The sequence below is a fragment of the Thamnophis sirtalis genome, unplaced genomic scaffold (genome assembly GCF_051295495.1).
Source record: "Thamnophis sirtalis isolate CommonGarterSnake01/CBP01778 unplaced genomic scaffold, rThaSir2_p1.2 scaffold_6, whole genome shotgun sequence".
NCBI classification, from domain to species: domain Eukaryota; kingdom Metazoa; phylum Chordata; class Lepidosauria; order Squamata; family Natricidae; genus Thamnophis; species Thamnophis sirtalis.
The window spans coordinates 74,218,223-74,237,091 of NW_028261386.1; the positions used below are offsets into that span (position 1 = coordinate 74,218,223).

At 37.3% G+C, this 18,869-nt stretch overlaps 1 long non-coding RNA gene across 1 annotated transcript; it reads right to left on the reverse strand.

Moving 5' to 3' along the window:
* Positions 1–7,227: 7,227 nt before the first annotated feature.
* LOC148045028 (uncharacterized) lies at positions 7,228–18,804 on the reverse strand. The gene is made up of 3 exons (XR_015697166.1): positions 18,556–18,804; positions 13,547–13,596; positions 7,228–7,870 (listed from the first exon to the last, which is right to left on the reverse strand). It is a non-coding gene; the product is annotated as an uncharacterized LOC148045028 (long non-coding RNA).
* Positions 18,805–18,869: the final 65 nt, after the last annotated feature.

Sequence of the window (18,869 nt, forward strand, 5' to 3'; positions counted from 1 at the left end):
TTACAGGAAGGAACACAAAATAAGAGAAGAAAAAAGCTACAAAAAGCCAACTTTGCTGTAGCCAGTGGAATGAATACTCTGTGATGTCATCCCTGCCTTGCATTTCACTTGCTTAAATGCTTCAGGGTTACAACGAAACACAGGACTAATCTTTTGGGGGACGTTATGATATTAGTGTGGTTTATAAAAGAAAAGAAACAAGAAAGAATTTTTAAATGCCTCATGTAGTGCTGATGTAACTAGATTTCTAACTCCAGGCAGATGGAGTCACAATACCTAGGGAAGCATTTAAAAAAATCATAAAACTTTTTTCATCCCTTATACCCTCTTTTGATTGTTGTTTTTCTTAATGAGCACCTAGACATAATAATTGTACCAGTATTCTCCACAGCCTTGTTTCTTTTAAAAGCCCAAGTGCAAAGTGCCCATCATTTCCCCTGTGGGTAGAAGCTGATCATTGCTAATTCAGGACCTGGCCATCTGGTGCCTCGTAAAGGAATGTGCCAGCACCATCCAAGATGTTTAAAACAGTGTTTAGACCAAATACCCACAATTAATTCAGGTGCTGAAAAAGAGAGAACCCAATTAAAATTAACGGTGGGGTCAAATTCCAGCAGATGTTCAATTGCCACTCTTGCTTGCATGGATGTAATCAGATGGCTTGTTCCAGTTTAAGATACATACAAGGTTCAGCTGGAATGTTTAATCTATACGGCTCTTAGATCTTGGCTGCAAAATGCGTTATGACCACTGGATGGTGGCAAAAGTAAGGAACTTTCTGTATCTGCACGCTGCCCTCTAGTGATGATCTGGATGTTTGACATCTGCGCTTTGGACACAACCAAAAAAACTGCGTTGGAATACTTTCCTCTAGCAGAAAAATTATGCTTAAGTAAATTTTGTTGCCAATTCTTGTTCTGCCTCAATAATAAAACCAGGGATTGGTGGATTCCCTGAGCTCTTTTCTCCTCCTTTTAAGTATAAGCAGCTATTGAGGAATATTTCCCTCCATTTATTAAAAAAAATAGATATCTTTCTTTGAAACAGCACTAAAGCTTCACACATAAAGGATTTTTTTACAAAATCGGACACACATGTCAATAACTATATGCTCTTTCTCCAAAGAAAACCAACCCAGGATGTCCAGGACTGACTTGGGAAGGTATTGTAAATCTTCCAATACCACTAAAAAAAATAAAAAATTATGGTATCTAATAGCCCTACCAAAAGCTAAATCCATTACAACTGGCTAAAATAATATCATAAGCTTTTATGAATGTTACACCCTGTTAAGCTCACTGTGTAATCACAAAATTAATATGCTTCTACTTAGAGGCTTGTACACTAATTGCTTTATAAGATCATCAGATCTACATGGAAGCAGGAAGGATCTGAAACATCCATTTAGGATAACTGACGTGCCTTCAACATGTACTTCTCTTTTATACCTTTCTAAACAAATGTATACTTAATAGTTTATAGCTTGAATTTGACAGATATTCATAGAGAGAAAACTAAGGTAACACCATTCTGTTTCCCAAATCATATTTATTTTTATGTCAAATATCTTTATCAACTCTTACTGTAAATAGAATTCAATAACTGGGATATCTATGCAGTAACCTCTTTAACATTTTCTCTTTCCAGCTTATCTAACAGTCTTGCAAGGAATTTAGGCAGTGAACACTCTTCTGCCATGAATTTGCAGTGATGTGTTTTTCTAAGATACAGAGTCAGTTTGGGTAGGGAATGTAGGTATCTTTCTACCCTATTATCCTGTCATTCTCCACTCACTTCTAAACACCTACCCTGAATCCTTTGGCCAGAAGTTTTTCTTTGGAGATTTTGTACAGTATATTGGATTTACTAATATTCAAATTCAAATTAAATTCTCCAGGTGTCACTTTATCTGCCAAACGTGGTTTGATTCAAGGGGATTCAGAATCATTCACTAGGATTGTGCTTACCTAACAAGTAGAGATAATGTTGCTGTGTAAACCTTTGAATCAAATATTCATACTCAATTGCGCTGAATTACATCAGGCGCCTTCAAACTGATTGGGCAATGCAGTGAACCTTTGCATATATGCTCAGACCTAGACTTTGCCATATTGAATTTTCTTTTTTTTTGCTTACTGTTGCAGTTGATATGAAAATCATATTGTTCCTAAACAGCAGTGGGTTTCACATTTTGTTACCACCGGTTCGTGGGTGCATGCCCCCCTTCCACACATGCGCCCAGCATTCTGTGCATGCGCTTTGCTCATGCACGTGCCTTCCGTGCATATACCTGGCCTCCAAAACATGTCTAAGTAGGATGACATAGAGCCAGGGTGGGTGGGCAGGCCCACCCGCAATTTCCACTACCAGTAGGGGGAACTGGTCCGAACTGGCTAAATACCACCTCTGTTCCTAAAAGTGAAACTGGAAGTCTGCCAAAAACTCTAGGTAGCAGTAATGTTTATTTTTATTTGTCTGATTGAACAGGAAATGTAAAACATTTGCTTAGTTAACAGATTCTTTCTCACATAGTGCTGACTATGTATGTTGAATGAGAGTCACCTACTGGGATGTTTGGTTTTTTTCCTGATATTTTCACAAAGATACCTCCCCCTCTCCCTCCGCCCCCCCCTTCTCTCATATACACAAATAGAAAGAGAGAGAGACAGACAGAGAAATAGTTTATGCTATGCAGAATGGAATGTACTAACATCAGGTTATACATGTTGTCAAAGAAAACAACACATGAGCTGTTGGCCTCTGGATCTGTTGCAGAATTTAAGCCTCCAAATTGCCCCAAGATTAACTTGTCTCCGGTAGAGCAAGGGTTTGCATCTGAATGAAAAAGCCCAAATAATTTAGTTGGCAACTTTTACAGTTTTTTTAAACTGAGGCTGCTATTTGTTTGCTTATTAATTTATTATTTAGCAATCATGTATCTGCAGGTTACATGTGGTTAAACTGGCCTAAGTTGGTCACGGTAAAAAGCCAAACCACATCAGATATACTCTAATTAAACAATAAAATAAACCACCATAACACATATACAAAGACTGTTAAAGCACAATTACTTACAACATTAAAAATATGGGGGCAGCAGCCTTAAAAATACTAATAAAATTGTTTAGGTGAAGAAGGCCTGAATGTAAAGGGAAGTGATATTTAAAATCAACCAAAGAAGAAACAGTCCAAGCTTCAATGGAAAGAGAAATCCATAAAATGGGCTACCAGTGAAAAATCCATGACCTAACTCATGTTCCAAATTCTCCCAGTTCAAACCGGTAGAAACGCTTGTCGTTAGTTCTGCAAACCGGTAAAAGTTTCCAAGGATTGCGCATCTCACAGCTGAGCTGCACGATTGTCGGAAGCTTCTCCCCACCCCACTTTTTAAAGCATTTTTTCCCTGCCAGTTCACAACTTTGCTAGAAAAAATATCAGAAAATTCCACCAGGAAATAACAAACAGAGATCTGGCCAATGCAATTTTGACTTGCTATAATTTTTTTCAAAAGCATCCTTACCAGGGTGAGTTCCTGCCGGCATTACTACTTGTTCTTGATAGACGAGAAATTTGATTTATATGGTTCTAAAGGGGATTTATTTGCTTCATATCTCATAGAGATCACAAACTAATTCCAGAGTCTTCATCTAAATATATTTGCAAAGTGGTCCAAACACAGTTAGAACCACGCTTCAGTTAAATCCCACAACTATTACTTCTAAATATTGGAAATTCCAAAGCCAACACTGTGGTTTTATATTTTTGGAGACCAGGCTACACAAATGAGAATAATGAAATCAACAGTGCTATTTTTATTTTAAATGGAACTTCTTCCAAAGCATTGCATGAAGCAATCTACCACAATAGATCAATCAAAAGAACTTGCTCAACTTCCTGATCACAGAGAATTAGATCACAGAACATTTCAAATCTTTCAATTGCTTCAATGATGTAATAATTTGTAATCATTTTATTAAGCAAATATAAATGCTATATGTTTTGGGCTGAATCTCCCCCCCCCTTCTCTCTCTCACACACATAAACCATCTATCTATCCATACCTACATTGTGGGTGGGTAGGTAGGTAGGTAGGTAGGCAGCCCTAGTGCAGTGGAATCCACAGTGGGCTTCTTACTTCATCCTCAATAGCAAATAATCAGGTACTGCATGAAGACATTATAATGTGTACCTGTCATATCACTGTCTAGTTTGCAATTTCCATTCTCTTGGAATGTGTGCCCTTCACTGAATAGGAAGCACCCTTAAGAGGAGCTTCATCATTACAGGTTAAAAATAATTATGCCATGGATCCTGCCGGATTCTAATTTGAATGTTTTGCTACCAGCAAATGACTGGTAGGATAATTGCTATCTGAAACAAACTTTGGCTGGCATTTGTATTTTTCTGGAGGGGAAAAAGTCAGTAGATAGTCAAGAAATACACTTTTAAAAAAAAGCCCCTTCCACCTTCTTTGAACTTTTAAATAGCATACCATGCTATTAGCAAAGCCAAGTTCATTCAAGTTCCATTTTTATTGTCTCCATATAAATGATTCTAATATAACTGGCTGGAAACAAAACATCTGCTTGAATCTTTGCTGGTGGTTTGAGTAGACTGTGTTGAGGGTGTGACACAGAATAAGGCTGTTTTATGGATTAATTAGATGTTAGAAATATTCTGGAGTTGACATTCTGTCAGCATTTCCTCCAAAGAATCTTTGGATACGGAAGTAGTGGTGATATCTCTTCGGGACCAAGACCTTTGGAGATGGGAATCACTCGTACCTGCTGGAGGAGAGCTGGAGGCAAATGTCTCTTCTAGAACAGAAACTGCTCTGCGAAAAGAATCCATGCCTCCAACCCAGCTTCTCAAGTGGGCATGCAACTAAAGCTGAAGGCATTTAAGTGCAGTAAGTAGTTGATATCTGGCAGGAGCAGAACTTCTATAGCTGTTTAATCAATCGGTAAAGGATTGCACAGCCTGGTGAATGTAAATAAACTCTCATCAATAGTAAATCCCAGTGTAGCAAGCTAAAATCTCTTCACCTTGTTTGACTACACCAGAAACTCCTGATTTTACTCTCAAATTCTAGAAGATTTTTTGATGTCACAATTTGATTGCTCCTTGACTTATTTAAGGATCCTGTTTTGACCCTATTGTACATGATAAACATTCAGTAAAAGCAATAGCACTTATATACCGCTTCATAGTGCTTTACAGCATTCTCTAAGCGGTTTACAGAGTCAGCCTATTGGCCCCAACAATCTGCATCCTCATTTTACCGACCTTGGAAGGATGAAAGGCTGAGTCAATCCTAAGCCTGGTGAGACTTGAAATGTCAAATTGGAGGCAGTCGGCAGGCAGCAGAAGTAGCCTGCAACACTGCACTCTAACCATTGCGCCACTGAGGCTCATAATTCGCTGACCAAGTTTCTACTTATTTCCAGCCTGTAGAATTTGTAATTGTATTCCCATTTATAGGACAGAACCTCAGCAGTGTCCCCAACCTGTGGTCTACAGACCTACCTCAAATTTGTAGATTTGTAGATTTATTGAACATTTATAGGCCGCCCTTTTCCCTGGGGGGACTCAGGGCGGCTTACAACAATGGGGGAAAGGAGTGCAAGACAAGACATAAAAGAAAAACGTGAGTAAAAAAAATTAACCATAAAACACAACATTCACTCAACATTCGGGCGGGGTGAGAGTAAATCCTATCCCCAGGCCTGACGGGATAGCCAGATCTTGAGGGCTGTGCGGAAGGCCTGGACTGTGGTGAGGGTACTGATCTCCATCTGTGATGAGATGATGACGCCTTAATAAATAAATAAATAATAATACTTCTCAGCTGTTTATGGTGCCACAAATGAGAAACAGGTTTACAAATTGAGACCAAAATTTAGGTTGCTAAACGAGACAATTGTTAAGTGAATTTTCCCCCATATGATGACCTTTCTTGCCACAGTTGTCAAATGAATCCCTGCAGTTGTTAGTAACCTGGTTTTTAAATGAATCTGGCTTCTCCATTGACTTTGATTGCCAGAAGGTCGCAAAAGGGGATCACATGACTCTGGACCCCTGCAATCGTCATAAATATGAGTCAGTTGCCAAGCTTCTGAAGTTTGATCATGTGACCATAGGGATGCTGCAATGGTTGTAAATGTGAAAAATGGTCAGAAATCACTATTTCCAGTGCTGTTGTAAGTTTGAACGGTTACTAAATTAATTCTTGTAAGTCGAGGACTACCTGTAATCACTGCAAAAGTCAACATGGTTATGTAAGGCTGGTCAGAGTACTAACAATATATGTTATATATAAACTTTGTATGTATGTATGTATGTATGTATGTATGTATGTATGTATGTATGTATATATATATTCATCTGGGGAATGAATAAGAGTAGTTTCTCTCACTTGGCTAATTTAAATGCCAGCTATCTCTGTCCTCAACCATATTTTCTCATAAAAGCTTTTATAGTCTGTCTGGTTACGGCACTGACAGAATTTACGGGAAGAGCACATATCAAGGTATGAAAAGATTTTATCCTCCCTTTATAATTGCAGATCAGTTATATGTGACAAAATAAACACTACACTTTGGAAATGCATGAGATTGGGAACATTTAAAAAAAATCTAAATTGGATTTATTCAGATCATTTGCTTTATAGTTGTTGAGTTTTGTAATGTACAGCTTTGTTAATGAGTTGGGTGAACTTAGAAATGTGAATAAGTAAAGAAATAATTTGGGAATCACACCCCAATGTATCTTGATTACTTAAAAAACATTTTTACTAACAACTGCAGGTGTTATCTGTTTATATAGTTGCCCGATCATGATTTTGCTTCCCAATTTGATATGTTTGGATTACAAGCTTGGATATACTGGATTTATGCATTGGATCCCCAGTCATGTTGCTTTCTTGCAGCTGGGTTGCTAAATGCTCCAGTAATGATAAAAATTATAGTCTCAGCTGGGCTGCTGGAAACATCATAGGAACAGCCATATTATTTTAGGGAAATTGTAGAAATATTCTCATTGCTTCTTTGCTAGATAGTATGGGATTCTCCCCAGTTAAAAGCTCTGGAAGTTTATTTTATAAACAAACAAACAAGGAAACAAATAATAAATAAATACATCTATCTATCTATCTATCTATCTATCTCTATCTATCTATCTATCTATCTATCTATCTATCTATCTATCTATACATTTATACATTTATACATTTTTCTTTAACATTGGTGCTTAATAAACAGTGCATTATCTGGGCCAACTTACTTATACATAGTAATAGTAGTAGTGATATTATTTGTTTATACATATTAATAATCTTTCAACTTTTAATTTGTACCTCTATTATCTATTGATAGAACAAATCACATGTTAAAACATATTCTGTATCTTCTTTGTCTTTTATCTTTAGTGTTAACCTATCCATTTCTAGCTCTGAAACTTTCTTGATTGTTTCCCATGTGAGTCTTAACCAACTGCAAACTTGCTTATGATGTTTAATAAAACATTTGTTGGACTGAAACATTCTATCAGAGTTTTTGGACTCTTCTCCCTTTGGAAATTCTGCGCAAGGTAGTCTGATCCTCAGAGCTTGCTCCTTCTCCAGCTTTGATAATTATTCATCTGACAACCTGCAAATTCTCTTTGGTTCACCTCAGAACCAGCTATCATTCTTCAGCAGACAATGTTGTCTAATTGGTTTGACAACCACCTTCTTTGTCTCTTTCTCTCTCAATCCAGCTCCTCTCCTCTCTGATGTTTAGCCCATTTAAATCTCTTTTATTCTTCACATCACCAGCCTAAAGGATCTGTGTATATCTGTGCTTCTTTTGCTTCACTTCCAGGATGCTTATTCCTGCAAATGCAAATAAAACAGCAAATTAAGGATATATTTGCCTCAGCAGCTTCCAAATGTTAACCTGTTCTTTTGAACATGAAGAGGTTTCATGTCTTCGTTGCTATGTATTTTGAAAACCAGGAAAGTCTACATAGCAGCCTGGTTGTCAGTTGCTAGTTTGTTTAGTTCACTCTGATATAATAATAATAATAATAATAATAATAATAATAATAATAATAATAACAACAACAACAACAACAACAACAACAACTCCGCCGTTGCCGGTCCCAAGCCCGGATGAGAAAGGAGGAAGGTTGGGGTCAGGTTGGCATCTGGTCCCGTAAAAAAAACCCCGCCAACCCATACAATATGGTGAAAAAAACAAATAAGAATTCCATACCGCATCGGTCGTCGCGCGGGTTAACAAGGGCCGCGGTGGATGTTGGGGTCCCTGGACATCCGTCGACAAGTGGGCTACAAGTGGACCAGCCAACAAAACGACAAAAATATAGTGCAGATGAAAACCGTGCCATAATGGCCTGTTACTACAACTCAGAGCCAGAAAAAAGAGGCTATTTAAAGCGAATGTATGAATTATGGAAACAACAATATCCAGATTCAAATGTTAGTGAACAACGACTAGCAGATCAAAGGCGATTTATTATACGGAATAAAGTGTTTAGTGAAGTTGAACATGAGGAAATTCAGGCAAATTGCAAAACCCCAAAAACAATATCACAAGCGGAAACAACTGATATTCAAGACACAACTAAAGACATTATAGTAGAACTCCCAGAAGAAGCTCTCGGGGAGGAAATAACATCACCACCACTAGAACCAGTTATCACCGAACCAACTGATGAACTAACTAAAAAACAAAAAGAATTGAAGGATAAGATCATGGAGCATTTTCTGCTTAATGAGGAAAGGCAACGTTTACCATCACTAAAAACTGTGCCTAAGAAAATTTTGGCCCCTATCATGAAAATGGTTAATGCAGTGTTTTCAACAATTGAACCGGGATCAATCTTGGAAACAAACCAGTTAATGTACAGCGCAGCTGTAATAGTCACTAATGAACTAGACATTAAAATTAAAGTACCTAGTCACACAACAGAAAAAGCATCAAAGCCAAAGTGGAAAATCCGTTTAGAACAAAAAATCAAAAAATTAAGGGCAGATGCTAGTAACTTAAAGAACATGCATGAGCAACGGCTTAAAAACAACAAAATCATAGATCGGCTAATCAGGAGATATAGATTGGATACAAGAAACATCAATGAAGCTGTAGAGATTGTAAAACAGCAGATAACAGCAACAGCTAGAAAAATTGAAAGATATGAGGCACGAATCATCCAATATAAACAAAATCAGCAATTTCGATCAGACCAACGGCGTTTTTATCAAAGTCTTAATGTAAATGGTGACACCAAAAGTGAAAAACCAGAAAAACAGGCCACAGTTGAATTCTGGAAAGAATTGTGGGAAAATGCAAAGGACTACAACAAGGAAGCAAAGTGGATACATGACTTTGAGAAAAGCATTGGCAACAAACAAATGCAAGTATTAGAAATAACAACTGAGATGGTCAAAAATCGAGTTAAAAAGGTAAAGAATTGGACATCACCTGGAAAGGACCAATTACATGGTTTCTGGCTCAAATATCTGACCAGTTTACATGCAATATTGGCCAGGCAACTGAATGAAATTTTACAAAAGGGCCAAATTGATGAATGGTTGACAACTGGAAAAACATACTTGATTCAGAAAGATCCAACTAAAGGAACAACACCTGAAAACTATAGACCAATAACATGCTTGCCAACAACCTTCAAATTACTCACAGGCATTATTGCAGATAACATGATGGATTATTTGGAAACAAACAACATCTTGCCAGTAGAGCAAAAAGGCAACAAAAGAAGGAGCAGGGGCACAAAAGATCAGCTTCTAATTGATAAAATGATATTAGAAAATTGTAAGAACAGAAAAACGAACTTGAATATGGTCTGGATTGATTACAAAAAGGCATTTGACTCACTGCCACATAGTTGGATCATAAAATGCTTAGAAACAACTGGCATTAGCAAAAATATTACATCCTTTACTGAAAAGGCAATGAAACAATGGAGAACTGAGTTGGCAGTAGGGAATGAGAGCTACGGAATGGTTAACATCAAGCGAGGAATTTTCCAGGGTGATTCACTTTCACCTCTTCTCTTCATCATCGCAATGATCCCACTATCAGTAATCTTAAAAAAAATGAAATTAGGCTACCAAACAGCCAAAAAAGCTGAAAAAATTTCGCATTTACTATATATGGATGATTTGAAACTCTATGGAAAGTCAGAAATAGAAATCCAATCATTGACAAATACAGTCCGAGTATTCAGCACCGATATTTCAATGCAGTTTGGCATGGAAAAATGTGCCACTGTATCCATAAAAAGGGGCAAAATCACTGCATCTGAGGGAATTGAAATGCCCAATGGCCAACTAATTAAATGCAAAGAAAATGAAGCCTACAAATACTTAGGCATTCTGCAGTTGGATAACATCAAGCATGGAGAAGTAAAAACTATTGTCAGACGAGAGTACACCAACAGAGTTAGGAAAATTTTGAAATCTAAATTGAATGGTGGAAATACAATCAAGGCCATAAATACCTGGGCAATACCAGTTATAAGATACACAGCTGGCATAGTTAACTGGACACAAACTGATTTGGACCTTTTGGACCGAAAAACCAGGAAACTAATGACAATGCGCTACAGTTTACATCCACGTGGTGATACTGATAGACTATATCTGCCCCGAAAATCAGGTGGCAGAGGATTATTACAAGTGAAGCAAACAGTTGAAGAAGAAAAACATGCACTGGCTGATTATTTAAAAGAAAGTCAAGAACATCTATTAATCGAAGTAAAGAACAAAAATCTACTAAAGGCCCAACAGACAAAACAAGAATACAGAAAAGATGTGATAAAATCAAGAATGGAGAGTTGGCAGAACAAAGCACTGCATGGTCAATTTCTGGAAAAAATAAAAGATAAAGTGGACAGGGAACAAACTTGGTTATGGTTAAAAACAGGTACATTAAAGAAAGAAACAGAGTCACTAATCCTGGCTGCGCAAGAACAAGCTATCCGCACAAATGCCATTAAGGCCAAAATCGAAAAATCCTCTGATGATGCCAAATGCAGACTTTGCAAAGAAGCTGACGAAACTGTTGATCACATACTCAGCTGCTGTAAAAAAATCGCGCAGACTGATTATAAATTGCGGCACAATTCAGTAGCACAAATGATCCATTGGAATTTGTGCAAAAATTATAATATTAAAACAGCAACAAACTGGTGGGAACATCAGCCTGAAAAAGTCACCGAAAATCAGATGGTCAAGATCTTGTGGGATTTCCGTATACAAACCGACAAAATACTGGCGCATAATACACCAGACATCACACTGGTTGAGAAAAATAAGGTCACAATCATAGACATCGCAATACCAGGTGATAGCAGGGTCGCCGAGAAGGAACATGAAAAAATCGCAAGATACCAGGACTTAAAAATCGAAATTCAACGACTATGGCACAAACCAGCAGTGGTAATTCCCGTGGTAATTGGCACACTGGGTGCTATTCCAAAAGCACTGGAATTACATTTAAAACAGTTAAATATTGACAAAATCACCATCAGTCAAATGCAAAAAGCCGCACTGCTTGGATCTGCACGCATATTACGAAAATACGTTACGACGTCCTAGGCCCCTGGGTGGGGCCCGACTAGTAACCAATGCCAAATCCGGCGAAACAACTGGCCGCTGTGATACAATTGTATAATAATAACAACAACAACAACAACAACAACAACAATAAAGAATTGGACATCACCTGGAAAGGACCAATTAATCGAAGTAAAGAACAAAAATCTACTGAAGGCCCAACAGACGAAACAAGAATACAGAAAAGATGTGATAAAATCAAGAATGGAGAGTTGGCAGAACAAAGCACTGCATGGCCAATTTCTGGAAAAAATAAAAGATAAAGTGGACAGTGAACAAACTTGGTTATGGTTAACAACAGGTACATTAAAGAAAGAAACAGAGTCACTAATCCTGGCTGCGCAAGAACAAGCTATCCGCACAAATGCCATTAAGGCCAAAATCGAAAAATCCTCTGATGATGCCAAATGCAGACTTTGCAAAGAAGCTGATGAAAGTGTTGAACACATACTCAGCTGCTGTAAAAAAATCGTGCAGACTGATTATAAATTGCGGCACAATTCAGTAGCGCAAATGATCCATTGGAATTTGTGCAAAAATTATAATATTAAAACAGCAACATACTGGTGGGAACATAAGTCACTGAAAATCAGATGGTCAAGATCTTGTGGGATTTCCGTATACAAACGGACAAAATACTGGCACATAATACACCAGACATCACACTGGTTGAGAAAAATAAGGTCACAATCATAGACATCGCAATACCAGGTGATAGGAGGGTCGCCGAGAAGGAACATGAAAAAATCGCAAAATACCAGGACTTAAAAATCGAAATTCAACAATTATGGCACAAACCAGCAGTGGTAATTCCAGTGGTAATTGGCACACTGGGTGCTATTCCAAAAGCACTGGAATTACATTTAAAACAGTTAAAAATTGACAAAATCACCATCAGTCAAATGCAAAAAGCCGCATTGCTTGGATCTGCACGCATATTACCAAAATACATTACGACGTCCTAGGCCCCTGGATGGGGCCCGACTAGTAATCAATGCCAAATCCGGCGAAACAACTGGCCGCTGTGATACAATTCTGTTGTTGCTTAATAATAATAATAATAATAATAATAATAATAATAATAATAATAATAATAATAATAATAATAATAATAACAGTTAAAAATTGACAAAATCACCATCAGTCAAATGGAAAAAGCCGCACTGCTTGGATCTGCACGCATATTACGAAAATACGTTACGACGTCCTAGGCCCCTGGGTGGGGCCCGACTAGTAACCAATGCCAAATCCAGTGAAACAACTGGCCGCTGTGATATAATTGTATAATAATAACAACCCCTTTCATCTAAATAAAAGTTTTTGAATATTTCAAGCAAGCTAATCTTTCTTAATCTCTATGGCACTGTTATATGCAGTTTGGAACAATTTTGCACTTTGTTAATTCTGAAGAGTGCAATGGCATTGGTACCACAAAGAAGAGGGAGTCAAGCTATTCTCCAAAGCACCTGAGGGCAGGACAAGCAGCAATGGGTGGAAACTAATCAAGGAGAGAAGCAACCTAGATTTAAGAAGACATTTCTTAACAGTTAGAACAATTAACCAGCGGAACAACTTGCCTCCAGAAGTTGTGGATGCCCCCAATACAGGAAGTTTTAAAGAAGAGATTGGGCAAACACTTTTTAAAGAAGAAATTGGACAACCAGTTGTCTGAAATAATATAGGGTCTCGTACTTAAGCAGGTGGTTGGACTAGAAGACCTCAAAGGTCCCTTCAAGTTCAGATATTCTTTAGCACAAATGACAATGTTAAAAGTTGTAACAAGCCTCTATGACTCTCCTTCACTTCTTCCTATTGCCACCAGGGCAGTTGAATCAGGGCAGTTATAAATGAGGGCAGTTATAAATGAGAATGTTTGACCATTAGCTTGATTGCTAGCAATCATATACGTACCTGTCAAGGATGACTAGCAGGTATCATCAAGTTCCTATCCGTAATAATGGCTAGAAGAAAAAAAGAAAGAAGAGTGAGAAAGTGAGGGGGGCAAAGGCTGTATAGATAAGGAGAGTGAATTCTTAGACTACTATAGATCAAGAGTGATTGGAGCAAGTCAGCTATAGAGCTGAAAAAGAAAGTCCAGGCAGAGGAGAACTGATTAAGAGCAGATAGCAGAAAGTTCAGTAAATCCAAGAGTAGGAGGTTTATGACAAGAGGACAAAGGTAGAAAAGGGGATTTTTTTTATAAAAAAAGAGATATTGAATAGCCTTTCTACTGTTGAAAAGATTCAGAAATTGAGTTACTCCTAACATTACACAAATTGAGATTTCTTATAGAGTCAATTTATGTAGCACAAATTTTGTGTGTGAGAGAGAGAGGGAGGGGAGGCAGGCAGGGACAGGGAGAGAGACACACACAGACACACAGAAAGACAGAGACAGAGAGAGAAGAGAAGAAAAGAAAGAGAGGTGGAAGGTGAACTTCAACCTGGGTCTTCCTTGTCTCATCTTCATCATCTCAGCACTATGGAAACCTTGGAAAAAGTGCATCCTGAGACCTTGAGAGGAATTTTAGAGGAGAAAAAAAGGTAGTCCTTTTGGGGAACAGGTATGTCTGTTCTGAAAACAGGAAGTTTTCAAAAGTGGTGACCAATTTGCAACTTACCTGAGGGGTGCATAATTTCAAAGGAACTATAGACCACTGAAGGTATAATGTGCTCTGATGCAAGGTGATTTAGAGAAGCTTTTTTTATTCATTCTTTGTATTGCTGGAAGAGTGCAGCTTCAAAGCTATTTATTGTTCAATGTTATGATGCTGTATATAAACAGCAGGTGCAAATCATTCATTACTATTCATTATTGTATTTCCTCAAGTTTGAACAGCCAACAAATATTAAAACAATTTATTTGTAGTTTCTATTAAAAATCAGTCAGGGGAGATTAGAGAACAATGACATTCATATATCTATCTACACTATATTGCCAAAAGTATTTGTTCACCAATTCACATAATCAGAACCAGTTGTGAGCGAATACTTTTGGCAATATAGTCTGTCTGTCTGTCTGTCTGTCTATCATCTATCTATCTATCTATCTATCTATCTATCTATCTATCTATCTATCTATCTATCTATCATCTATCTATCTTTCTATCTACCTACCTACCTACCTACCTTCCTACCTACCTACCTACCTACCTACCTACCTACCTACCTACCTACCTACCTATCTATCTATCTATCTATCTATCTATCTATCTATCTATCTATCTGTAATATTATGGACTAGTTGTGAGTAAACACTGATGGTGAGGCAAAATGTGACACCTTTCATACATTTTATATGAAAAGCACAACAGTTCCTTTTATGTGACAGAGGTTAATTTGATTCTGGGTTGTAGTAGAGGTTAAGTGAAAGCCTTTAATGCTTTAAAGATTGTCCTAAAATAATAAATCTTCTGTTAAAATGACTTATTTCTAATTCAGGCAGGAAAGAAAAATGAAGGCAATGTAAAGACAGCATCTAGAAGTAGCAACAAAGGCTTATAACTCAACATCTTAGCTACTTTAGAGCTGGAAATTTGATAGGGAATATTGTAAAAGTTGGGTTATTTATCTAAATCATGGCTTCTAAAACACTCCTTTTTTTTACTAAGATAGTACAGGTAGTCCTCAACATATGACATTTGTTTAGTGACTATTCAAAACTATAATAGCACTGAAAAAAGTGACATGTTTTTCATGCTGACAACCCCCCATGGTCATGTGATCAGAATTTGGATGCTTGGCAACTGACTCATATTTATGATGGTGTCCTGGCACCATGTGATCATCTTTTGTGACCTTCTCACAAGCAAAGTCAATGGGGAAGTCAGATTCCCTTCACAACCATCCTACTTACTTGATAACTGCAGTAACAATAACAGTAACAGTAACTTAACAACTGTGGCAAGAATGGTTGTAAAATGTTGACACTTAACAACTGTCTTATAGCATCCATCCATCCATCCATCCATCCATCCATCCATCCATCCATCCATCCATCCATCCATCCATCCATCTATCTATCTATCTATCTATCTATCTATCTATCTTGTTTCCCTGAAAATAAGCCCTCCCCAAAATATTGCAATACAGCAGCAGCCATGAGGTGACCACACTTGCCGTCTCCTACAACTAAAAAATAATAAGACCTCCCCAAAAATAAGGCCAAACGCTTATTTTGGGCATCAAAAGAAAATAAGACCCTGTCTTATTTTCAGGAAAACATGGTATCTAGCTATCCATCTTCTCTTTCTCTCATTTATAGTGTATCTATATAATTTATATCTATATTTATCTATATCTACTTCATCTATATCTATAATTTATATGTATAAGCAAGCCCAAATAAATTCAATTCAGTTTCACAAAATAGAAAAGCAATAAGGTACATTGTGAGCAAAAGTTTGGCAATGACATGAAAAGTTCCCTGTTGCATAGTGTTGTATATGCAGCCATGTAACTCCCTTCTAAAGATAAAAGGTGTAACATTACCCAAGATGCACCAGTAATTTAAAAGATAATAGTGTATCTCATATAAGTGCTATAAAAAGGCATTTAAAGCCTAATGATATAATCCATAACAGTAGCACTTAGATCAGAAAGGTGGGAGATTTAAATCAAACAAAAGGAAGGACATTTTTTTTCCACAGAGCACATAATTAAGCCATGACCTCAAGATGAAATGATGGCAACCAACTGTGATAGCTTTAAAGGGAAATTAAACCAATTCAGGGGAGATAGTGCTATTGATGAGTGCTAATCATGACATCTATATATTACCTCTTTTGGCAGATGCGGAGTATTGGGGAAGGCAAATTGGAAGGTGTGACTTCCTGCATATGGATTTTTTGTCTGCTTCTGATGGGCCCCAATAAACCAGCCCAATGGACAAGATAGTATTTTGGCTTTCTATTGAAGTTTCTTCTTATGTTCTTATTCTTCCACAAACAGTACTGACAATTTATTTTCTATGAAATCAAATAGAGAAAAGCAAAGGTACAATAGGAAAGATAACTGCTATCTGGTCTAGAAGAAAGGATGTCTGCAGAATCCCAACGCTCCCAAAGAATTCTTGATCCATTCACCCAATTTCAAAGTAATTTTTTTTAGCAAAGATGTTCAGAACTGTTATGTTTTCTTTAAAAACCCAGCAACATTGGAAGTGAACTCTAATGCAGAAACAAATGGCACCATGAAGAAAGAGGAAGAAAAGTCCTAATTCATCAAAGAGATAGAATCAATATCACATAAACTCTTAATACCACTTTATAATGCCTTGGTAAAGCTTGGAATACTGCATCCAGTTTTGGTTGGCACGATGTAAAAAAGACATTGAGACTCTAGAAAGAGTTCAGAGGAGAGCAACAAAGATGATTAGGGGACTGGAGGCTAAAACAAATGAAGAATGGCTTTCAACAATGTGGCTTTCAACAATGGAAGCATTGGCACATCCAAATATTAGTAGTACAAAAAATATCATTAGATATAAACATATTTTAACAGAAAGGGGGGGAATTAAAACAAAAACAAGAATTAGAAAAACAAGGGATTGATATAGGATGGTTTCCACAATTGCAAATACAATCAAGATATGAAAAAGATAAAAGGGAATACGGTTTTTACTTAGGAACTTCGGAGCTGGATAAGATATTTATGGGAACGGAAGAAAAAATAATTAAGAAACTATATAGCTACCTATTAAGAACTAGCTTAGAAGAAGAAGTGGTTAAAGATACAATGTTAACTTGGGCAAAGAATTGTGGCCACATGATGGAGCTGGAAAAGTGGCAACAACTATGGGGAACGAACTATAAATTAACCATGTCAACAGCCTATAAAGAAAACTTATACAAAATGTTTTATAGATGGCACTGCCACAAAGAAGAGAGAGTCAAGCTATTATCCAAAGCACCTGAGGGCGGGACAAGAAGCAATGGGTGGAAACTAATCAAGGAGAGAAACAATTTAGAACTAAGAAGAAATTTCCTGACACTTAGAACAATTAATCAATTGTGAATGCTTTGACACTGGAAGTTTTAAAGAAGATGTTGGATAACCATTTGTATGAAGTGGTGTAAGGTTTTCTGCCTAAGCAGAGGGTTGGACTAGAAGACCTCCAGGTCCCTTCCAACTCTGTTTTTCTATTCTATCCAATCTAACCGGTCAGTTTAAACATATGAACACAGATGTATGAATAATTATTACATCTTGAATAGAAATAAAATACATCTTACCACGGCAGCATTGCATGTCTGCTGTCTAGGTATTAACTGTGATTCACAGTTGCAAAGATCTTAATGGTCTCTCTTGAATCTGGAGTGAGCCCTTCTTCCAAAAGTGGGCAACTTTCCTTAAAGTGGATCATTCTGGTTGCAATATTGGATAGGATTAATAGAGACCCTTGGAATTTTGAGGCAGCCACATGTTTTGAAGGCTCAACATGGCCACTGAAGTCCTGTCCTGGTCTTATGAGCATGTGTGAACCTCCATCCGAGTCACTTCACTGGGCAATCTTAGTATCTAATCTTCCCAAACACAGCATTTTCTTCTATAGAAATTCATCATTACGAAAGAAAGTTCTGTATTATAGCATTTCTCTATTGCCAGTTTCCCACTGTTATTACCTACCGTGTAAAAGCTACTGTTATTATCCACTGTACTTGTTATATTGACAGATGAATTCTGCAGGACATGGTTTAGACTACTATAAGGTTGAAGAAGTGGCTCTGAATATAGATTTTGATGTTAATGGCCTTTTGCAATGTAACAGTAAAACCCAATTTCCTTTCTGCGTATCAGAAGGCCCAAAGACTTCTGATTATATTAGAAATTTCTCATTTTGGGCTCTTCCCGGTATTATAATAATAGCTCATGACATCTAATAGGTCACTTCATTGAAAAACTTGCCAGTCACACATTTACCTTAAGTGTATTCCTGCTCCATTCTCACTTTGGTGAAGGCGCACGCTGGAGAGAGAGCCTGTACTTCCCATTGCAAAATGTCACTGTAGCCGTTTGCTTTTCATTTCCTCCCGTCAGCAGAGGCTAGCTAGGCAGATTTTTTAAAATCTGCTCTAAAACAGGAGCCTCTTTCCTAAATCATGGTGGGAAATTACGTTTGTCGTGTTTGTTTCCTAGGTGCCAGGAAAAAATGGCAATTTCCCATGTAGTTCTCTTTATACTCTTCCGATTAAGTAAACTCGTTCTTCATTACTGGGAGGGTAAATAGATTTGCG